Source organism: Rhipicephalus sanguineus, chromosome 7 (assembly GCF_013339695.2).
Source record: "Rhipicephalus sanguineus isolate Rsan-2018 chromosome 7, BIME_Rsan_1.4, whole genome shotgun sequence".
Classification (NCBI taxonomy): domain Eukaryota; kingdom Metazoa; phylum Arthropoda; class Arachnida; order Ixodida; family Ixodidae; genus Rhipicephalus; species Rhipicephalus sanguineus.
In genome coordinates, this window is record NC_051182.1 from 21,101,818 (window position 1) to 21,127,220 (window position 25,403).

Here is a 25,403-nt window from a genome sequence, read left to right on the forward strand (position 1 = left end):
GCCCTGACTAAGACAACTGTTAGGCTAACATGCAGGATTGCATATATCAGCAAAATTTAGAGTACGAAAATTTAATGCTAAGCAGCCTCGCGTTTCGGTGGTCGCGGCTTGCGGCTTCGATAAGGCCGCTCCAGACGCTGGCGAGCGCTAGAAAGAAGGAGAAAGACGCCACGCCGATGCCGTCTCAAATCAACGTCTAGCAAAGGGTATTACGTACAATAATACCCTACGCTCGCGCATCACTTAGACAACTCCAAAATGTGCTTCTCTGTGGCAGTTTTTAGCGCTTGTTTGTTCAACTGATGTACAGACGTCAACAGTGGCGCATGAAGGCTGCCTTTTTATTTTGGCAATTCGCGTTAGCATACGTTTTGGCTGTTTAAGCCGCCTTGCGACTTTACAGTTGCCGCTTTGCCATTAAGATCTTCATATCAAAGGTTCATGTTCGCTATCGATTAATAAAGAACGCAATTAATTAATAAAGGGGGCAAACGCTATACCCTTCAATATTAGTGTCTTTTTTGTGCTAAAAAGATGAATCTTAAATGAAATCAACTAGCCAAACTTATTACCGTTTGGTACAGTGTTATCATGTACTTGCGTGGCGAATAAACGGCGCATAGTCTGATACTGAGCCCTGTCTCTGCATTCTAATTAACACAGGCCTGCCACGTCATCCTCGACTACGGGCTGGCCAACTTCACCTTCGCGGCGTATGATGTTAACTACGACTACGCCCCGTCCTTATGCCCGCGGAAGATACCAGGCACATACGACAGACTGCAGAGAATTAAGCTGCTCATTCAATATGTGTTCAGCTCAGCGCGCAAGAATTACCGTTACTGCAACGGACTTTATTAAGACTACCGAAGGAATACTGAGTGAACGTTGGCAATATGTCACGCGTTCAAGTCAATGCAATGCCCATATATGTTTTTTATGAATATATGTCTTGTTACGACACTGGTCGTGCTCGTTATTTTTTCATTCTATTGGTTTACAAAATAAGTCTTGAAAGCGCGGTAACGCTGTTTAAAATAGAGGAGCATCATCTAAAGAGCCGTCCCCACCCATTCCACGATGCATGACGCCCGTAGAGATTATGATTCTCGGAGTTCGTTTGACACGCAAAACAACACGACACTCTATTTATGTGGCGCAAGAATTTTCCTCTCAGTCGTGTAGAGGCACCTGCAACGCCTTGCCAGGCAATCGTAAAATAACTTCACTGTGGGAGTTTAAGTGCAACCGCTTAGTGAAGTCGAAAAACAAGTCAAACCAAGGGCGCCGTGCCGGGCCGTCGGAACGGTTTAAAAGCGAGCCCGGTCCGTGTAGGGCTTCAAGCTACACTCTAAAAACTGAAATTCCTGCAGTAAGAGTTAAAGAGCTTTGTTACTCCTGCAGATCTTAATATACTCTCTCTACAGAGAGGCACTTTACTATATTTTGCCAGGAGGAGTGAAAGGCCCTTTCACTCCTCCTGGCAAAAGAGAGTAAAGTACCTGTTTCACTCCTGCAAACCGCGACAGAGTTCAAAGCCTATTTTACTCCTCCACGATATGAGCTTGTTTCAGAGCTTGTTTTACTCGTCCAAATGGATTTAGGAGCTGCAAAGATAAATCCGCCCAGTCTTGTTTCCCCGACTATCGCTAAATCGAGAGAGAAAACGTTTTATTTAAAAAAACAATGGCTGCGGCTTAGCTCGGCTAGGCCTGGTTATACAACCGAAAGCTTTAAAACGAAACACCAGGTCCCTAAACCACCAACGGACGCTTGCGCTCGCCTGCTCCTCTGCTAGAAGACGCGCGCGCTCCTTGCGTTTTCACCTCGGACGCTGAGGAACGTCATTCGCAGAGGTACACAGGCGAGCCGACGAACGCGTTCGCTGTAGGCTCGTACACATCTGCAACGCCGCCGGTACTTTCGCGCGGCTTGTCACAGGGTATCCGTTCTTCGCTACAAGGCCACGCGGTGATACACAGCGGAAGTCGCTCAACTAGGCCAGTAAAGCTCTCGCTTTAAAAAATTATAAAATATATATTGCAAGCCTGCGGAAGGAAACCCATGTCTTGGGTCCTAGCGACACGGGCCCATTCAACTAAGGCCTGGAGGCTCTCGGGAGGCCCGTCGCATGCTGAGGGCATAGCCCCACAGCACTTTGTTGCGGAAGGGACACAATATGACAGAGTGGGGAGGGAATAATTTTGTGGCCCACTCTACCCTGACGTGGTACGCCGTTGGAGATCCACAGCCATGAATAGAGTTTGCGTAGCAATCTGGCCTCTCGATGAAGTGACGACGAAACATGCCTCGTCAACTTGTCGCGACGAAAAGCGCTGACATGCACAAAGAAACCAGGCACGCGATTATGCTCAGTCGTGCTGAAACACTCTGAGCGCTCCCAAACATAGCGCAAGTACGATGTACACGTAGCTCATGTACCCACGCGCAAGCTGAAAACACACACTCGTGATTCTAAAAGAAAATTAAGAAAAGAGTGCTTTCCTGGTGTTGTGTACGAAGTTCCCTGCGCGAACTGCGATAGTGTGTACATAGGTGAATCCGGGAACTTCGAACGACGGCTGAAGGAGCACAGTAAAGGCTCATTCACACCGAAGGCGGGGCGGCCAAAGCGGCAAAGCGGTGAGGCGGAAAGCGGGAAAACCTCCTCTCCATGCGGCGAAAGCGGGGCGGAAAACGAGGCGGCAGGTCCGATCGCTCTCGGAGCAATTTTTGGCCGCTGGCCGCTACTTGCCGCTTTGCCGCAGCCAATCAGAACGCGCTGCGGCGGTGGCGCGGCGGTGGTGCGGGTGTCTCTTTGGGAGAAGCCGTGCCACGTGACAGCGACACGTGCGCTAAAGCGCCAGAGGCCCCGCCTCCTCGGCCGCGCGGGCAGCGAAGAAAGCCATGCGGTCTGAACAGGTACGCGCGCTCGCCGCCTCGCCGCCTTGAAAAGCCCGCTCGGCCGCTTTGCCGCCCCGCCTTCGGTGTGAATGTACCTTAATGATGTGAAAAACGAGAAGGTGTCATCAAACGCCCTCGCTGAACATGCGAAAGCCTCAAATCATGAGACAGACTGGGGCAGAGCACGTCTCGCCGCTACGGAGAAGGACTTGGCTTCTAGATTGTATCTGGAATATTTGACAATACAAACGACAAACATCACGCTCAACCGCACGGACGGTAATCTGCCCCCCGCATACGCAAGACGCTTAGGCCACGTGCTGTAGACTATTCAAACGCCTAGCTTTCGCCTTTCGCTTTCATTTTGAACAAGGCTCCCGTTATGGGTGCCGAAACGCCTTATTACATTTTTATTCTCTTGTGGTCGGCGTCTTCGTCATTTTATTCAACCGATAACATGGTGTTTGTGATGCACGTAGCTTAACATGCAATTCATATCGAAGCGTGGCGCGAGGAAAAACAGGACACAGTATCGCACTACCCTTCGACATGAACCTATACCAACTCGCCCAGTACTCTACGTTACTTCAGTTCATAACAAGCAATTAACTGCATGGCTCTTTCGAAGTTTGCGCACCGCACGCCACTCGCCTCCTACCGAGCAGTGAATAAAGTTTCTTGAACCAAAGCTATAGCTTGGTGATACCAAGCGTCACTAGGATAAAAAAAAATCAAGCAAGCTTCCGAGTGAGAATCGAAGGGCTGGACCTGCCCCAGGAAATCGGGAAAAAATACGCTCCTGGTCCGTCCAACGCGCAATAACTTAACGACGTCCAACATGTAACAGGCGACTGCTTGCTGTTTTAAATGGTAATATGGGTAAACAATTTCACTTTCCAATGCAGGAAAATTTGCGCTAAACTAGAAAAGGACAACACAAAGAAGGAACACTTAGACAGATCGAGCGCACACTACCAACTGTTTTTATTGAACGTAGAGCATCAGTTAAAATAGGGAACCCCGAACTGCGCAGACACCCCGTGGCTGCGCATAGATGCACAGACACATCGAGGAACATCACGTGTTAACGCACATTATTCATCAAAAAAGACACTTCTGCGCCGTAGAGCGCTACCGAGGCCTCACTTACACAGCTATCTTTTTTCCCCTTAATGAAGAATGCTTCCAAAACCTCCCGCGCACACGTGTTTTTGCTACGTCCAAGTATTTTAGTCTGTTGAAATCGTGCTTCGCATCCACAGGCAGCGCAGTGAGCTGGCAAATTCGCCATTTCTTTATTTTGATTGACAGCTGGTGTTCACGCGCGCGGTCATTTACGCAGCGGCTTGTTTGGCCCACATAAGACCTGCCGCAGGAAAGCGGTATCTCGTACACCACTCCTACATCGCATTGCACAACCGGGTTGGCATGCTTTTTTTGTTGTGCAATGCAATGTAGGAGTGGTGTACGAGATACCGCTTTCCTGCGGCAGGTCTTATGTGGGCCAAACAAGCCGCTGCGTAAATGACCGCGCGCGGTGAACACCAGCTGTCAATCAAAAATAAAGAAATGGCGAATTTGCGAGCTCACTGCGCTGCCTGTGGATGCGAAGCACGATTTCAACAGACTAAAATACTTGGACGTAGCAAAAACACGTGTGCGCGGGAGGTTTTGGAAGCATTCTTCATTAAGGGGAAAAAAGATAGCTGTGTAAGTGAGGCCTCGGTAGCGCTCTACGGCGCAGAAGTGTCTTTTTTGATGAATAATGTGCGTTAACACGTGATGTTCCTCGATGTGTCTGTGCATCTATGCGCAGCCACGGGGTGTCTGCGCAGTTCGGGGTTCCCTATTTTAACTGATGCTCTACGTTCAATAAAAACAGTTGGTAGTGTGCGCTCGATCTGTCTAAGTGTTCCTTCTTTGTGTTGTCCTTTTCTAGTTTAGCGCAAATTTTCCTGCATAGTATGAACCAACTAGCCCCTCAAGACGTCCTGATTAAATTTCACTTTCGGTGTAAAATTTTCAGAACATTCACTTCAACAAGTGCCCATAAAATAATGTAGTTAAGGTTTCAGCACATTTAACATGCCTTATATGCACGGTATTTCCAAGGTGCTCTGATACTTGACTGCTTATTTATTCTTTTTTTTTCGTAAGAAATTGGCTATAGTATATTTTATGCCCTGGCCAATGTAATCAAAGTTTGAAGATGTCAGAATAGACTATCATTTCCAACGAAACTTTGCCTACACAGTTTTACGTCTGTCCCAGAAAATGGCTTGATTAGAATGAACAACCCTACAAAGTCGTACAATCATGCTCGGGGAGCGAAACGACAGGTAGGCAGTTTTGCATGGTTTCCCCAAAAGTCCACGAGCTTACAGCAAGGTAACTTGGGTACACATATCACGAAGCAGTGATTCAGGAGGTAGGCTTGATATGCACGAGCATGTAGTAGGTATTGCTACTTGTTTACAGGTAAATCACGGAACCTCGCACAGCTTATATCTATAACATATTTTCATCACATGCAATTCAGTCAGCTTAACACACTATCTTTGAATTTCATTCTGTAAGACCGGTGTCACATGGACACCTTTAATCGCTGTCGGACCTATTGCGGATCGAGTTTTTTATCATCAATGGCTAAAATTGCGCAAGATGCACAAGGGAGCTAATCATTGTTGAGATACTTGATTCTGCTCTGGCTTAACCATGATCAGCAGTGCGTCATCTGACACAAGTATAACAGGCTAAAGGCTACATGTCCATCTATGTACCTTTTGGAACGTTTACTTGCGTGAGTAGCATGCAGGCGCGTTGCACAGAGCGTAATAGACTTTTTGTTTTACTTTGTTTCAGTGTGGAAAAAAGTTCTTTAGGGCTGCTGAAGAGCGTGCACTTCACACGTTTATTGCGCATAAAATAAAGCATTTTATAGCTGGCTGTAGTTGCACTGCCCGTCCTCGTCCCTGCCATTCTTCTGTCTCGTCTGTTGGTACAGTTACGGTTTCGAGCATGCCTTCTCGTATATCTGTGGGCTTCAGTGCTTAAATGCACGTGCGTGCAGCTTATGACGGCACAATAAGGGGAGCTCACTCAGACTCACTCAAAAAATATTTTTTTTCACTTAAAAATCAATTAGACTGAGACGCGCCAAACTTTTTCTCATTCGAACTTACTCACGCTCAAAATCACTATTCAACCCATTAAACTCGTGCGCAACTAGACTCTCTCAGATTGGGACACGCGGATTTTTTTGGTTGACTCATGGGTAAGTTTGCTGACCTACAGGGACTATTTTCCACAGGAAGATGAAAACTTGAAATTCCTCGCTCTTGCGACTGAGTGCACAATAATATGATTAGGCAGGCCCGTTGCCAGGGGGGGGAGCAAGGGGCGGCAGGCTCCCCTCCCGAAATTCTGAGCGAGGGTTATTTTGGCAAAAAAATAATGAAAATAAATGTTTTTCAAGACTTCAGCACCTGGGCCCACTAAAAAATTCCTGGATACTGGCCTGCGATTAGCAAATATGTTTCATCACTCTTGTGAGATTCAAAAACCGTAATTAAAGTTAATTTTCAACAATTTTCTATGGAACAACCATCTCATGGGCTAGTTAGTATAACATGGTTACTAATACAGCAAGAAAAAAATAGGGCATCAAGACAAGAAGGGCCAGTTGATGCTGTACATTACTATACGAACTGTTTGTTTACGTCGACACACCCTCCAATATTTAAAGGGATATCACAGTGGCGAGCAGCGAGCAACTAAATTACACGGAGAAAGAAGAACTGAGGTTGAAGAGCATTTTTGCTCTTATTTATTGATCAGAGGCGTGAGTTACGGAGGGGAAGTGGCGGGGCAAGTGACCCCCCCCTCACGCAAACTCTTTCAGAGGTAGTTCTTGACAAAAAATATAGCGTGTGAGTCATCTCTCTCAATAAAAATGTCCTTACTGGATTGCAACCGCTGATAAATCATATTTGAAGGCACGAAATCAAAAGGCGCCTAATAGAGCACCACATCTGCGTGATATTGGCGTTGACACCATGGTTGAAAAAGCTAACGATGCGCTAACGGACTCAAGAGTCGACTCACTCAGACTCACTTACTCACATGGCGCCGTGAGTCTGAGTTTGAGTGATTCCGAATGAATAATATTTTCGTGAGTGAATGAATCCGGGTGAGAAAAATTTTAGTGAGTCGGAGTTCGAGTGACTCCAGTTGAGGAAACTTTTGCTGAGTCGGAGTCTGAGTGCGCTCGAAGGGCAAAATTTCGTGAGTTAGTCTGAATGAGCTCCACATTTTTTCCGACCTATGGTGGCGACAGATCTTTTAAAATGGGCCAGAAAAACAAGTACAGCTCACTCATAATCACTATTATTTTTGCTTAGGGTTCACACAGACTAAACCTCACGAAAAATGAACTCAGCCGAACTTACTCAGACTCCCAGGTTAAACTGAGCTTGAGCTAGTAGAACTCTAGTGTGTACTATACATCGCCTAATTTCCTCTTTCAATTTGTCTCGACATTTATCGGCATGCAAAAAAAATTCGATAGCACTGGCAAACAGTAAAGGTGCTTGAATCCTTTTTTGGCCATGTGGAGGTGGGGAAAGCATTGTCAAGCTGCCTGTAGTAGTATTTCATGTGCTCGTCCCACCTTTTCTTCAGTGATTCATTTGCTGGTGCAGTTTGTGTGCGTTTTATATGGTTCCTTGTCCTTTATGCACGTTGTTTTATGGTATTTTAGATGTTAATTTATGGAAGCGATCGCGTTTGGTATAGGGTTCTAAAAATTTTCCAACCAATTGTTGATATATTTAAAAAATGTTGCACTGACTTTGCTTGGCTATGCCAGGATAACGTAGCGTTAGCAAATGTACAGCTAATTATTCTTAGCTTTTCTGATTGTCTAGGATTAGCTTGATTATCATGCTTACTGCTGCTCCAATGACACACACACGGTTTACGTATTATATGGCACATGTATATTTAATTTGCCAGGCAACTACTTCGGGGTCCGATGAGTTAAGCTTCTCCGCTCTTCTGCGCCGTTGAGCAGCATTTGCGCTCTCCTTCTCCATGGTTATTCCACACTGGCAAACGCCAGTCAGAGGCGCTATCAAGCGGCTCCAGCGCAGTGTCAGACGGCGACTGCACAGCGAAAGTTAATAGCTGAGCGTGCGCCGGCGCTAATACGTCTGCCACGGCTACGACGTCACTCCTCTGGAAAGCGCAGACCGGTGGCGGCGGAATGCGCGGGAGGTGCCGGATCCTGTGCATAACATCACTGATCCTCGCGCATGCGCAGCACGGCTCTTGAGGAGCCACGCGAAACTGGCTCGGCTAGGCCAGTGTGGCTAACGCCACAAAAAAAGCACCAGTGGAAATTTTATCCTTCCCTTAGTAACATAACGTGACCCATCTGTTTATTAAATACTTTTTGGACTACTTAGGAGGGCAGTGCCATTTCCAAATAAATAGGTGACAGCTTTTCATATTGTTATTCCTCTTCAAGCAGTGTGTGCAGGAGCAACAACAAAAACGATATGCTGTATATTTCAGAAAATCAGAAACGCTTGAATGATAATCACTGAGAAATGTTAGCAGTCAGGCTACAACACCCTCCTCTTTGAATCATCTCTTCCATACCTGTGTCATAATTAAATAAAGATTTCGCACCGCGGCATCACTTCTGCCTGAAAGTAAAGGTCCAGGCTTTGTGGCGAAGCTTCTTGTCCAGGATGGCCTATGAATAATTCTTGCGACTTGATAAGAGTAGTGGTGCCGCCTCAACTGCACCATTCTTAATGGCACCATCATTATGAAAACCTTTTGCCCCACTACATACATGGAGCCCACGAGGGCAAACTTAGAGGTCTCTCCTTTCGCCATAATGAGAACATCATCTTTTCTGTATGCTGAATTGTTCAACGTGGGAGATTTCACTTGCCAGATTTCCCCTTCACTCACTACGCCTTGCAGTACAGCAGTAAGATCACTGTCTAACATTTTTCACGCCAGTAGATGACATGTTGCTGCTCACGCGGAGGCTGTTCAGTTGATATGACTGAAAGAGCTGATGCCTGAGAGCTAGTGTTGTGCAAATGTTTCGAAAATTCATGCAGCGAGAAGGCAGCCGTTTGAAATATTGCTGTTTGGCCTCAAACAGCATGCATCAATGTTCTACGAGTAGCCCGGGCTGGCTGATCGTTCTTGGATAATGCGCCATAAAGTGCATTTTAACAATCTTGCTCAAATTTAAAAATATAGCCACAAAATGCTACTTAAACTCTGCGATCTTTTGCTGAAGATAAGGCAGCCATGCGAATGGCACCTCTTCAGCCAACACTATATCAGTGATTTCTCTAAACTGAAGATACATTTCCCAGTGCTGGTTGTGCTCAGGTATTTGAGATGAAAAATAGAAGGGCGAAAGCCTCATCAGGTACAACTTCTGCGCTTCTGTGCCCTTCAAGCATTCTTTTGGAAACAAAAAAGACTGCGTTACGTGTTCTGGCTGGTTTTTACTGTGAGTATACTCATAAGAAAATGTCCTAATCTTGTCTAGGTCAGTCAGAGACAGCACTGAATCACTTACAAGGCCACTGACAACACTCCGAAGAACATGAGATACAGTCCCCTCAAAGATGTCGTGCAGTACATCAGGTGGTAGCTGGTTGCACACTGAACAGTAGTTTAAGGACAAAAGTGGTGAAGGCCCACTGACACCGTACACACGCTTAATGTCTTCATTCACTGTAATGGAAGCAAGATGCTCTGCATGAATGCCATTTTTGCGCAGGTTCCACATTGACTGATCAGTGCTTCCTTGTATGTCATCCGAATGTGCCATGCAGAAACGACATATCTTGCCTTTTGAAAATGACCCACTAAATCCACCAATGTTATACATGGAGACGATGTCTCCGCAAAAAGCAAGGACCATAACGTTTGCCTGTATGACTCCCCTTTCAGTTTGCAGCTTGAAACCTGCATTTCCTAGCCGCTACAAGTCACTTATGAGAGGTGAGAAAACCTTGTCGTGGACATTCCTGTTTACATCTTTGTACCGAGCTACAAGCCCAAGGTGAATGGCTCTGAGTTGCGAGCTGAATGCAGCAGGAATGTTAAGAATACTAAAATAAACAAGGAAAATCGTGTGCACGCCCTAAAGCATTACAGATTTCAACTTCATCAGCATACACTGACAAAAAATGGTATTTGCTTCTGAAGTGGTTAGCACACATTTCAAGATTTTGTAGATTGTTCCAGCTCTGAAATCGTGCACAACTTCAATGTCATCCTGGCACTGCAATACAGATGACTGCAGAGGTGAAGAGCAGGAAACTGTATTGGTAACATGATTGTGACACTTCAAGGACACGCTTTACACTCTTGCTATCGGCACATACTGGAAAGTTGACACACCCTGCGGAGTGAACTTCTGATGTTGCGGTGCAGTATGCGGCAGATTATGTATGGCAAACAATTCACGGGTGTAACTGGGATGAAAACACGAAAACATTTCGTCGACAAAGTCACAGCTGATGAGCTTAATAAGCTTTTCATTCAAACTGAAACATGATGGGATGCAGTTCTGAACTTTGATACAGAACTCTTGCATCGTTTTTTGCAAGAGGTAACTGAAGTCATAGAAAACGTTTTCTGCAGCCGAGTAAGAGATAGTGTGCTCTTCCATGAATTGAAAATAAAATAAGCAAAGTTTCTTTTTCATGCAATCAAAGATATTTGAGAAGGGGGAAGCATTCCGCTAGAACGACAGTGACTCTCGGGAGACGCGTCAAGATCGATTTAATTAGCAACAATGTAAACGGAGTCGATTTCACCAGCAACGATGTTACTAAAGTCTGCTGAAGGCGATGATAGACGTAATGCCCATTACCGCACGGCTAGTGCAGGCATCGCCGCGTCCCTGCGACAGCGCGTGGATGCCAACAATGCTCCTTGTGACATATGTGCGCATGCTTTTAAATGCAAAGCATTTCTTAGAGAAACACAGGCACTTTGAGCGTTTCTATCATTCCATGCGTTAAGCTGTATCTGACAAACAAGCTGCCTTTTATTGGTGCTCTTGGGCGCTGCTGGAATAATACTTAGGAGTACCACAGGGCTGTGTGCTAGGGCACATCTTGTTCCTGATATATATGAACGACATTGCTCAGCTGTCGACTTACCTGTTAAAATTAAGCTTTTTGCAGACGACTGTCTAATTTATTGGCAAGTTACATGCATAGACGACCACCTTAAGATCAACCGCTGTCTACAATCGCTTAGTTCGTGGTGCAGAAAATGGGGGATGGAAATTAATTACAAAAAGTCCACTTAGACTCACATAACGGAAAAGAAAGTTACGCTTTTGTTTTAATATAACATTGGACGGAACTCTGAATTATGTGACCAGCTTCAAGTACTTGGGTGTAACAATTACATTTAAATTATTTTGGACTCATCATGTAGACAGCATATGCTCGTCAGCATATCAAAAAACGTTTTTTGAGGAAAGAAATACCGAAAGCGACGAGAGCGGCGAATATATTGGCATATAAAACCTATATACGTCCTATTCTAGAATATGCAAGCGTATTTCGGAGTCCGCAACATAAGGTTCTTAAGAAAAAATTGGAGCGTATTAAGAAAATGTCGGCACGCTTTATTTGTTCGAAATACAGGTAACAGACTCGGTAATTGACATGGTAAAGGGATGCGATTTGGAAATGTTCGAAGTAAGAAGACAGAAGTGTCGATTGAAATTATTTTTTCAGGTATTACACGAAAAGGTCAAAATAAATGGAAATACATATGTAAAACAGCAGCTTGAGAAACGGCCTCTGCGAACAACTCACCCCCTCATTATGCAAGCAATGCGAACCCGTACTGATTTGTGTTGTTTTTTTCTTTTTTTCCGGATGCCATAAACTTGTGGAACAGTTTGCCAGAGGAAGCTGCACAAACAAATGATGCATCTGATCTTCAGGTATTCTTAGATAGATATTTGTGATAACAATCATGTTGCTCGTTAGTTGGCCGTTGTTGAATGTATGTATCTGAAGCATTACTCATTGTGCCCTGCCTGTAACAACCCTCAACAGAGGGTTAACAGTATGACTAAATAAATAAATAAATAATTAAATAAATAATGTTAAAATCCTCAGCTATAATAGAACTGTCATGGTTCACGAGGGGCCGCTCTCCGGCCTCTTAATTAAGAACCTGCTTGCAACTCGATCTGTGCACGCACTGATCGAGTGAGCACGAGGTCCGTGGCGTTATCACTCAGCGCCACACACCAGGTTTGTAATATTTGAGGGCAGTTATGACATAAAAAAACTAATCGAAACAAAGGCTGCGATACCGAAAAAGCATTGCGGCCAGACTTAAGCTACGCTCGAATGTGCGGGGGCGCGGTGAGTTCAGCAGACGACAGTTGGCCTCTACCCGAAGTGAGCCCTCTACCGAAGTGAGCCTGTTTATTTAACTACAACTATTATACACAGTGTTAACGGTATCAAGCGCATCTGATCCAGACACCGCTCTTAATTTATGTCGGCTCTTGGCCAATAAGGATTCATATCTTTTGCGACACGGAGAAACAAAAACCTGACGTCAGGTGACAGGCGCCCGCCCACCGAAGAGAGTGAGAACCGGCCTCAGTTTGAATAAACAGCGCCTGAGAAAAGAGCGACTTCGCGCTCCGCTTGTGACCTTTACGCGGCGTGCACGACTGCGACATTTGGCTAAGCAGTTCATGACCGTGTCTGCTTTCCGCAGGAAGAGTTTTTTCAACAAGCCCGCACGGTGCTTCACGGCCCCTTTAAGTGTAGAGCGCGATAGCGTAATCGGACTCAGTGCGCATCGCCTTCAACCATGTCGCAGGGAAAGGAACATTTGTTCGACTAGCATTGGTCGTTTCAAACTACCCTAGAATGCCTGCTTCATGTACAGTTGCGAAGTGCCCACCAGTCATAATTTTTCTTTTTTCAAAGTGGCAAAGTACCCACTACGCGTCAGTAGTGCACATTTTGTAATGGGTGGGTAGCTTTAAACTAACCACTCGTTGTGCAATTCAAGTGTTTTCACCACTGGTGCGATTCTAAAATTCTTTCCCACAATATTACATGGGTTAAGGAGACCCCTCGCACTGCATGTCATTCACATAGCGTTTTTTTTTACAAATATGTTTCATACATTGGCGTGCACCAATGCTGCAACACCTCCTTGCCACGCAGGTTTCGAGTTTCATTCGGCGAAGATTTTTATTTACTTATTAGGATCTGTCTCGAGTTTTCGCTCAAAGACAACGCCGATTTTTCGCTCAAAACCAAAGACGCCGACGCCGGAACTTCGGCAAAACGAGCTCTTTAACGCTATCGCGTTAAATTGTAATTCAGTGTGACTGTTACGTGGGGCGTTCATGATGACACCAATTCTTTTTCTCTGAACCATATCAATGTTTTTCGTACGGAACAGGGCCGTTGTACCTACTACTAAGTAGCAATACTTTGTATGCGATGGTAACGGGCTGTTATGAATATTAAGTTCACTATCTATGGACAAACAGTGTTTACATTCGTCATTTATACCACAAACCCTTCTAATCTTGGCCAATAAATTCTAAGCGCACAAACAGACGAAGACAAAGAACACGTAAGACACACAGCGCCTGTGTGTCTTACCTGTTCTTTGTCCTCGTCTGTTTGTGCGCTTAGAACTTATCTTGTTATACATACACGCGTCCAAACCGCCCCAATTGTGCACCTTGTAATGTTACCTGTCATTAGTTCTGTGCGTTTATTCCATGAGACCATGTTACTGGAAGAAAAAGCGGACACTTTTTCCGCAAGTCAATATTACAATAGGGGAGTTTTTATAATTGATCCTCAGCGTCTATTACGCGGTTTGGGTTCTGAATAGAACTGTCTTCATTTTAACTACATTTATTTAAGGACGACTTTTCTCACTCCATGATAACAGTGTCATTATATGCTTGAAATCGTTTATTGCATATGCATCATTGAGGGCGGTAAATACTGATGTAGTGTCTCTTTATTTGTTAACGGTTTATGAATAAGTCGCCAAAGTGGCGGCGGTGGCATACAGCAGCGGCTGAACAAATTTGAACGTTTGAAGGGCGAAGCACCTTAGGGTCTCGCCTTGTCGGCGTGTCATGTCGTAGTCACGGTCCATCATAAACGGGTATGCGCCACAAAAATTGGGTAAGTCCCAGTACTCGCCACCGGTCCATACTGTGCATATTATGAGTTCGTCGTTACTGCCTAAAACATTATGTTTGGCTGAGCAGCAGTGTGAATACCCCACGAAATTTATCAAGGCGCTCAAGTTTGTCATTTTAAACCAGAGACACAACGTGGATCTCTAGGGTAAAGTCATCTATTTGAAACACCCCTTCTTGAAACATATCTCCAAATTGGTGGTGGACTCGCACCGGTCTACTAAAATTGAACAAGGCAACAGTTAGCCCAACAAGTAGCCGACGACGTTAGTGAAGCTGAAACACCCTTCCCTACATGCCGTAGGGAATTGAAACCGGGCGTGCAGGGAAGACGAAGAAGATGAAGCACCTTAGGGTAACTATCTACAGTGAAACCTCGGTGATACGATCACAGCTGATACGAATTTCGGGGTGATACGACTTTTTCGTTGGTCCCGGCCACGGCCCATTGGCCTGCAATGTTATGTAGTACGGTTGATGCGAACCGATTTTCTCCCACCGACGTTTGATACGAACGTTCGCTACCACACAGGTACGAAAAGGTGCTGTCCGCGATGCCGCGGAAGACGTGCCAAGCACGTGGGAGCGCGGGAACGCAAGCGTGGGCATGCGCGCCGCACCGCTAAATGGTCAGAATCACGGTTTAAGAAAAACACCTTTCTTACGGCCAGAATAAACCTTCAGAGACGCGTCACGGCCTCTCAGTGTCGCAGGTCACATCGAACCTGGTTCATTAATTAAATGCGCGCGTACGTTTCGTATATTTACGAGTGCTGGTATGATTGCCGACATCTCAAAACTTAACTGATAATCATTCATGATTCTTCCTGACGTTGCCGCAGCCCTGACAAACAATAAATGAAAATATACGCCAGCTTTCTTTTGTCGCATGCTAATTTTTCATGCTTCCTAGTGATACGAATTTCGGATAATACGAATATTTTTGGTGGTCCCGTGATATTCGTATCACCGAGGTTTCACTGTAATACATATTATCCCTCCGTGCTGATCCATGTATATATTTTTAAAAAATATGGTATAAATTTATTTTATTAGCTATTATTAATACAAAAAAGCATTTGTTCTTTTTCATAACATTTGGTCGAGCACCATAATTTCATATAAAACTTGTAATCGTTTCATTCTGCAACCTTCCTTATTCTAAAGGGCTATAAAATTTCATAAAATCACTCGCTTCTTGGCCAATCCCCCACACTGGGTGTGAGGCATAGTTACAGGTGAACAAGTAAGCTGCATTCCGACGCAGCTTTCCGATGATGTTAGTGGAGATGAAACACCCATCCCTACAGCCCGGTTTCCCGTTTGGCATCACTAGTTCCTAATCGAAGAAATGTCTCTCAAAACAATGTCGCAAAATACCTCTCTCAGGCCGTTTTTCTTCCTTTGTCTCTTCTTCTTCTTCTGTTTCTCATTTCCCATTAGCAGCTGTTTTGCTGTGGGAGGCACCGGCGCGCACTGCATGCTTCGCCCCTGCCCAAGTTTCACGTTAGTCGAGCTGAAACAACCTTCCCTACACGCTTCGCCCCTGCCCAATTTCTTGAAGCGCACGAACACGGTTTTCTGGCCGCTCTGTCGTTGAAGTACGGCCTCCCCTGAAGCGGAATGTTGTTTCAAAAATTACACAAGCAGAAGCTACATAAGCAAACACGCCAGCAGCGGCGCGTGGCTGTGCAAAATCGAGATGCGTTGGGGTAGGCAGACTCCTTGTTTCTGCACCTTCTGCTACTCGAGTATTATCGCCAATTTTAATACAAATCGGGCTCGCGAAGAAAGCGTCCTCGTGCAATCTCTGGGTTTATTCGTGCAGCAGCGGTACTCTGCGATAGCGCCGATGTGAACCATCGCCGAATCCTTGGCCGCCATTTTGAAGTTGCAGCCGGATGTTTACATCACGTTGTCTGCACCCTAGTAAAGCCAACGCACTACTTCCCTTGAAACGGAAAGGGGTCCGCTACAGTGTAGCGGAAAAAACGGTCTCCGACCGACTTTTTGGCATCGGGCACGCCGCGTGGCTTTCCGTTTGCTTAGGCAGCGAATTCCATTAATAATTCAGTTTGGGCAAGTTGGTTCAGCGCTTGTCTGTCCGTGTCATCTCTCTTGTGGACGTGTGTTCGCGCTGTTACTCCTTTAATTTAGGCGGCGGAGGGGGCGGATTTCTGGTGAGTTTTGCCGCTTTCGTCCCCTTGCAGACCATGTTTTACAAAGCCTTAATGCTCCTTATGGGAACACCGAGCAGTCGGCGCGGCGCGGATGGATACATCGTGAGAAATTTTCGGCCTTCCTATTGGCAAAGTAGATAAACAGCCGCCACTGAGCTCCAACCAACGGGTGAGACGTACGATTTGTCGCTGTTACGCCTTGTAAAGAAAGAACTGTTAGTGTCGTTTGAACATTACATTACGTGTGGTATCTTAAGTTTACCTAAAACAGCTCCACTAACGTGAAACCTGTGGAGGGGCGAAGCATGAAGTGTGCGCCAGTGTTTCCAACAGCAAAATCACTGCTAATGGGCAATGAGAGACAGAAGAAAGATTAGACACTGAGACCCATAGTCCGCTTTTAATTAAAGGGACCGACAACTGCCCAGAACATGAAATGAGATGACTGCACTGATGGAAAGATTGTCCGTCGCATTGACTCAAACCAACCCTTTTTATCTCGTGAGAGGTAGATTTATACTTTTATTTCTTCATTGAATGTCGCGAAAAAGGACCTTTGGCGCCTCTGGCGGCAAAATCATAAACGGTCCGATGAAGCCGGCCACATGACCATTGATTGGTGTATGCGTTCGACGACTTTTCTGTTAGTACTGAAATATTGTTCATTTCTTTATATTAAAAGATATTACTCCATAAAAATGTACATATAGGCTTGCGTTAATTGTATGCAACAAAGTGGCGCTGCCTCCGCTTGGCGTAATGACCACATGCCGGGACAAGCCATCCACGTCACAGGCGCAGGCAACCTTGGGCGCAGGCGCACACAACGCTGTACAAATACCGAGAAGGTGTATAAAGCCACATCATCTCATTGTAACAGCTTGCTATTTTCAAAAATGGTTTGAAAGCTCAAAATAAAGGTGGTTAAGCATAGCTACAGTAACTCCTGCGAAAGCAGAACGGCGACAGCTTTCACAAGGGCTAGCGGCATCGCTATCAATTCTCAGCGTTGCCGAGCAAGCCTTCATGCTTGTTTGGAGCCTTTCGGATTGAAAAATACTGCTTACAAAATAACTACGTGCTTTTAGGATAAACCACTGCAGCTACAAACAATACGAAGGGTAAGCTTCCTGTCGCGCCGTGAAAAACTGGGTCGAGAAAAATCAGTTGTCGGTCCCTTTAAGTGCACGCTCCGAATCTTTATCTTTCAACAACGCAAAAGAGAAATCTCCCACCGGCACTATATTGCAGGTCAAGACCCAGTGCCTATATATACGGAGTGGCCGTTGAACGGTCGTGCAGCGCGAGCAGTCGGTTTTTTTCAATCAAGAAATTCGCTAGCAGACGCTGGCTGCGACGGCATTCTCTCTCGCGAGCGAGGGCGCGTTCTCGTTCCTCGCGAGCTGGTAGTTCAGCGTTCATCGCAGAAAGAGCGTTCCCATAGTCAACGTGCGTCGTTCTCTTTCTCTCGCCACATGGCGATCGCTGAGGCGGAGGCGCCCTCACTTGCGCTCAAGCAAATGGACAGGAGACGACGATGCACGCCGCGACAGCAGACGAAGATGCCCGCCGACACGCCGAGACTCTAATGTGCTTCGCCCCTAAAAATAATAGGTTCTGCTGATAAGCATCGCCTTCGAGAAGTGAATTCCTTCCTCGTAGACCACGAGATGCCCGCATTGGGGAGTGCGCATCAAACAGCAGATGCGCAGTTATGGTGACGCAAAACTCCGGGCCTTTACAAATTATTTAATCTAGCTTTGTTGTGATTACTTAAACAGTAATGGATTAATGCGAAATCAATTGTTCAGATGTACGTGGAAAATTTTTGGATTCTTTGGAAGCTACTTCATTTGCAGCACGGAGGCATGCAAACGAAAGCGCAGTCCGGCTTTGCGGGCCGCACTTATGTTAACAGTGAAGCTGCCCTAGCTCAGCCCAAAATTACCATCTTCGTGACCCAAACTTACCATCATCATGGACCGACACGCACTCTCTTCGTGCTCTTCTTATCCTTCATCGTCTTCATCTTCTGCTTCACTCGCAAACACGTGCTTCGATTTCTCCGGTGTATAGCGAGATAGAAGCACAAAGCGAAGGATAGATGTGACGTTGAGGACGGCGGCGAAGAAACAGAGAAACAGAAAGAAGAAATATATAAAGAAAAAGAAAATCTTGGCGAAAAAAGGTCCTCATGAGGCTGTGGTATCGAAGCCGTGTTCCGAAGGTCCGAAGGCGAGCGTCTTAACCACTCGGCTATCCGGACATGCTGACAGATCATATGATAGCCTAGTAGATTACTGTCACGCGCGAAGGAGACCGAGACGTTACGGCTGAAGGGGCCGTCTATTAGGTCGCGAAGGTGAATGCTGGAGCGCTCGGCAGGTTGAAGATCTCAGCGTCGTCGTCTTTTCTGTAGTTGCAGCTCAAGGGGCTAGCACGTTGAGCTCCTCTTATTTTTCTTCGCGAATACGTGCAAGATTACTCTTCTCGCAGACAAAGCATGCCGGGCGAATTAATCGACTCATCTTGGTGTGAACTTCAAGCCAGCCACATGTACAACTTGGGTTTTAGCAGCGCTTCTATCGTTCGCCGTGAGACCAACTATTGTATACGTGACCTGTGAGTCTGTTGAGAGCAAGAAATCGTCCATCGTATGTGGCCAAGAACTTTTGGCATAACCCGCGTTTCCGTACCGGAGTCCATAGTCACACTAAATCGCCAGGGCGATAAGTCCTAGCGTGCTTTGCATCTGTCTTGCGATGCCAAAGTGCGTAAACGAGCGATACGACGCGCCTCTCCGGCAAGGCAGTGGGTTTCGGCGACAGTGAGGTTTTCGTGCGTAGAGAAAGGCAAAACTGTGTCGAGTGTGTGCCGCGGCAGACGTGCCTACAGCAAGAAAGCACTACATAGCCGATAGTCTCGTGCTTATCAGTGTTGAACGCGTACATTATGAAAGGTACTACGTCATCCAAGTTCTTGTGGTTGGATCAGACATATATAGAGGACAGCTTTACAACTGTTGGGTTGGTGCACTCCGTAAGCCCATTTGTTTGCGGATGCTATGGTGTCGAGTGACGCAGGTGGGACTACTATAAGCGAAGCAGCTCTTCTATGATATTAGCCGCGAATTCTCGTCCACTGTCGCTGATGATCACGCGAGGTGGGCCATGTCGGAGGATACCATGTTGCAGCAGGATCACCGAGACGTCGCTGGCAGTTTCCGAGGGGACGGCCGCCGTCTCGCAGTAGCATGTGAGATAGTCGATGCATACAATTACCCAGCGATTGCCCTTAGCTGATTTTGGAATAGGGCCCACGAAGTCGATGCCCACTTGTTGGAAAGGTATGCTTGCAGGTGGCATCGGCTGTAGGAGACCGGCTGGAGCATATATGGGCGTTTGTGGCGCTGACACTGCGTGCAGCTGGCCACATACACCTCAATAGACTTGCATTTCAGGCCAATAAAAACGTGCTGCCTGAGTACGGTAGAGCATTCGCGCAGAACCTAAACGTCCACACGTAGGGTCGTCGTGCATATCACTTAGAATCGCTGGCCGAAGGCTCTCCACACCACCAGGAGAAAAAGGGCACCAGTGCTGCAAAAGTTCTTATACAGCAGTCAATCGCCTGCACAGAAATGGCGTGCTGTAGTAGCGGTGAAGAGCGATGCTTATTTAGTGTCATTTCGCAGTTCGACTTTGAAAGTGTCGAGATCTGGAAATTTCGGTGACACGGAAGATACAACATGGTCGAAGTTATCGGCGTCACAGTTTGTAGTGCTGCGTGGCATACGTGAAAGGCAGTCCGCGTCGGTGTATCATCGACCACTTTTATAACAGACGGTGAAGCTGTATTCATTAAACCGAAGCGCCCTGCGCATTAGGCGGCCACAAGGGTCACGAAGGTTGACAAGCCAACACAATGAGTGGTGGTCGGTGACGACTGTAAAGGTGCGTCCATATGGGTAAGACCGATACCGCTGAATCGCAAATACTACGGTGAGGCGTCCTTGTTCTGTGACAGAGTAATTCTGTTCGGGCCTGCTCAGATAGCGACTTGAGTATGCGATCATGTGTTCGCAGTCACCGTAGCGTGGAACTAGGAAGGCACCAATTCCTATGTCGCTGCCATCCGTGTGGAGTTCTGTCGGAGCTAAAGGATTGAAGAACAGGTCGTCACGTGAGCAGGAACTTCAGTTGACGAAAAGAGGAGTCGTACTCCGGAGTCCAGTCAAACGGAATGTTCATTCGTAACAGACATGTCAGCTGATACGCGATATCGGCAAATTTGGTTATAAAGCGGCGGAAATATGAGCGAAGCTTCAGAAAACTACGGAGCTCCTAAACAGAGCGCGCTGCACTGAACGCTTCAACGGCTGCTGTCTTCTGGGATATGGGCGGGTGCCATCCTGGTCGACGAGGTGTCCAAGCATAAGGGTTTGGCGTTCCCCGCAGTGGCATTTCTTTGAGTTTAAAACAAAGCCACCGTTTCTGATACAGTTCAGTAGAATATACAGGCGTGAATTGGGTTCGCGGAAGGTGCCGTCTATTAGGTCGTGAAGGTGAATGCAGTAGCGACGAACAGGATGTTTGTTTCTTTATGTTTTTTTCCTTCAACACTGGCACATGCCGACTCTGGGGGATTGGCAATGAAAGTAGAACATAACTTGGACAACGCTGAATTATAAGAAAATTCATAAAAAGAAAATATTAAGTAATATATCAAACAAGTACTGCAATTCCTATGATATTTCGGTGGTAGACCAGGCTGCCGTATTAATCTTGTCACAAAAATTTCGAATAAATTTGTTAGATTTTAACGCATTCTTATTTACTTTACGAATGTTTGTTGAAGTCAAGATTAAAATGCTGTACGTTTAGTAGCTCAGATGAAATTACACACCACATTACGATAATCTCTGTGGCAATATCACAAACCGGAGGCACCGAAGCTTAGTACAGTTTCGACGGTTAAGTTGAAGCCTATTTTTGAAAGCGGAGTAATGAGAAGTTTTTTCTAATAATTGAATAGCTGCAACATATCAAAAATTATTGTTCAATACTTTCTATTCCCTCGCAGAATTCACAAAAGGGCGACATCGTAAGACCAGCCCTGTGTAAATTTAGGTTTCATGGGGGACGCGGCATCGAAACCTGGTGATAGTAATTGCTTATTGTCGAGATTACCTCCATTGAGGGTTTCATGGAAATTTTAGGTACTAATATTCCATCCACTTTATTATTGATCCATCCTATCTGTGCGAATTGCTAGTTTCATATATGTGGTTGCTGCTATATATTGTACTACTGGAAGTACGTTAATTATTGGGCCGTTCACCAATACTCGTCCAAGGAATCGGCCATTTCATTTAATTTTAACCGACACTCACCAGGACCCACAATAACTTTATGAAGATATCAGCTTCAACGTTGTCTTCTATCCAGCTGCAGCCAGCGGGGCGGCCAGCACGTTCAGTTCGCCATCGTTTTCCTCGCGTATAGGCTTCCCAAGCATCGCTTAGTGGTGCTGCTGCTCTTTACAGGCAGCGCCATCTCTGGCAGAAAAATAGAAACTGGGAGCATGCAACGAGCGTTCTCCGTTCTCGATGTCGAGCCGCCGCCTGCTTCCGCGCACGTGCAGAGCTCTCGCGGTACATTCGCGTCGCCTCACAATGTACCGCCTGCAGTGCGGCTTCAAAAAGATCTCCGAGCTGGACAGGCACTTCCGAAAAGCGAACATGATAAAAGGAGAAAGGCTTGTCAATCACGTTTAATGTGAAGAGCAGACGATCGACGACAACGACGCCCGACTAAACGCGAAATGCATTTTCAATGTCGCGATAACACCCTGTAGGACGTATACACTTCGATGTACGACTCGTTCTGTCATGTTGAAGATATGTAATGGTTTACATGAACTGTGAAGTGAAGCCGTGCACGCTATCGATGTTGTGCGTTGTGGAGTATGAAGCATATGATTATTCTTTTGATATGGCCTGCTTGCAGTAGCAGCCGTGTACTTTCGTGAACAAATGTTTGCGGCGTGCGAAAAAAAGAAATTATACGGCCATGTTACTAGAAAAGCCTGAGAAGTTTATAGTCAAGTCCTCCGTGCCGCTGGAGCATCATCCGTCGATTTAGACGCGAGACAGCTAGCTGAGCTTTAACCACTGCGAGGAAGGTTGAACTGCTCGCCTCATTTTTTTCGGCTCTCGCGTCATGCATGCGCTATTTTTTTATGAGAATATCGACTTTACAGGCGTATGAAACCTGCTGCACGAGCACGTCCCTTCCGGCGTGATAAAGCAGCCTTCCCGAGCGTAAAGTGCAGGCGCGGAACTTTTGACAATGTGCAGAGTTCAGTTGAATTCAACCAACCGCGCAACGCTGACCGCGGTATAACGCTGGTGTGAACGTTCGACAACGACGGGTAGGTCTCACGAACACGGGGAATCAAAACACAAAGTTGTTTCACCTACAACCGTAACTGGGCTTTCACAATGCGAGAAGACAGCGAGTAATCATTACTGTAATCGTTGCGTGCATGCGCTGCTTTACGTAATGATACAGGTATACATTAGAGTTCAATGAGCCAAGGAACCAGGCAGGATTTCGTACAGGATTCTCAACAATAGACCATATTCATACTATCAATCAGGTGATAGAGAAATGCGCGGAATACAACCAACCCCTATACATAGCCTTCATAGATTACGAGAAGGCATTTGATTCGGTGGAGACATGAGCATTCATGCAGGCACTGCGGAATCAAGGCATCGACGAATCCTGTATAAACATAATGGAAGAAATCTACAGCGGATCCACAGCCACTATAGTCCTCCATAAAGAAAGCGACAGAATCCCAATAAAGAAGGGCGTACGGCAGGGAGACACGATCTCTCCAATGTTATTCACCGCGTGTTTTCAGGGCCCTAGATTGGGAAGAGTTAGGGATAAGAGTTAATGGAGAGTATCTCAGTAACCTACGATTCGCTGATGACATTCCATTGATGAGTAACGCGGGAGACGAATTACAGCTCCTGATTACTGAACTGGATACGGAAAGTAGAAGAGTAGGTCTGAAAATTAATATCCATAAAACTAAAGTAATGTGGAACAATCTTGGCAGAGAACAGGGCTTTGCGATAGGTAGCGAGACACTGGAAGTTGTAAAGGAGTACGTCTACTTAGGACAGGTAGTAACCGCGGAGCCGAACCATGAGAGTGAAATAACTAGAAGAATAAGGATGGGTTGTGGCTCATTCGGCAAGCATTATCAAATCATGAATGGCAATCTACCACTATCCCTCAAGAGGAAGGTATATAACAGCTGCATCTTACCGGTACTTACCTACGGAGCAGAAACCTGGAGACTTACAAACAGGGTTCAACTTAAATTGAGGACAACGCAGCGAGCGATGGAAAGGAAAATGATAGGTGTAACCTTAAGAGACAGGAAGAGAGCAGAGTGGGTCAGGGAAAAAACGGGTGTTAAGGACATCATAGTTGAAATCAAGAAGAAGAAATGGATATGGGCCGGGCACGTAGCACGTCGGCAGGATAACCGGTGGTCATTAAGGGTAACTGACTGGATTCCAAGAGATGGCAAACGCGTGAGGGGGAGACAGAAAATTAGGTGGGTAGATGAGATTAAGAAGTTTGCAGGTATAACGTGGCAGCAGAAAGCACAGGACCGGGTTGATTGGCGGAACATGGGAGAGGCCTTTGCCCTGCAGTGGGCGTAGACAGGCTGATGATGATGATGATGATGACAGGTAGACGAAACGAACGAAAGCTGTGAACTGAGACAGCCAAAACAGAAGACGAGACAGTGCTATCAACAAGGACATACTTGATTCTCCTTACTGCTGTGATCCTCGCTTGTCGCCTTTATTTCTCGTTCGACATGCCCGGGAACCGATACAGTTTCACACGTGAATCGCGTGCCTTGGTGTTGTCCGCACTGTTGTGGCAGCCCACGACACAGAAATACATCAGATCTTGCTTCCGCGAGGTTGCTTCTGCCAACGCGGAAATGCAGCTTTGCACAGCAAGCCTCTCGGTTCAGCGTACCAAGCTGCCGGCACGGTGCCCCAGTTCCCCGCACCGACTAACAAACGCGCGGACGCGCACGCGAGCGTGTTCCCGCTGCCCAGAAACAGGCTGAGTCAGCCGCGCATACCCGCAGTTGCCCCAGAGCTTCTCTCCAGAGCCGCAGTGCGGCGCTGTGGCCGCGCCGCAAATTTGAGCATGGGTTCCCTATACGTCCAACATCGTATCGTATAGCACGGCGGTAGAACAGGAAAGTGATGGTGAAAGAAGGCCGCCCCAGCAACCAGATATAGAAAACTAGCAATTCGCGCAGATAGGATGCAATCAATAAGAATATGGATGGAATATCAGCACTTAAAATTCTCATGGAAGTCTCAATGGAGTCAGTCTCGACAATCAGCAATTATGATCCCCAGATTTCGATGTTATGTCCCCCGATTAAACCTATATTCACACAGGGCTGGTCTGACGATATCGCCCCTCTGTCAATTCTGAGAACAAATAGAAAATATTGAACGTTTTTTTTTGTCATGTCACACATATTCAATTATTAGAAAAAGACTTCTCATTATTCCACTGTCGAAGATAGGCCTAAACTTAACTGCAGAAATTGTGCTAAGCTTCGGTGCCTCCAGTTTGGAATATTGCCACAGGGAAGCTTTTAATGCGGTGTGTAATGTCATCCAAGCGACTAAACGCTCACAGTTTTAATGGTGACGTCAACTGTTCGTAATTAAAAATGCGCTAAAATCTGCCAAATTTACTCGAAAATTTTCTGATCAGTATAATACGGCAGTCTGGTCTACTAGAGAAATCGCATAGTAATACAACTGCAGTATTTATTTGATATATTGCCTAATATTACCTTTTTATTAATCTTTGTCTATGATTCAACATTGTTCATAATAACTTCTCAATTTTAAACTACGATTTTTGGCCCATCCCGCGGAGTGGGTATACCACCAAAGTGCTGTAGGAAAAAAAAACAAACACTCGATAAAC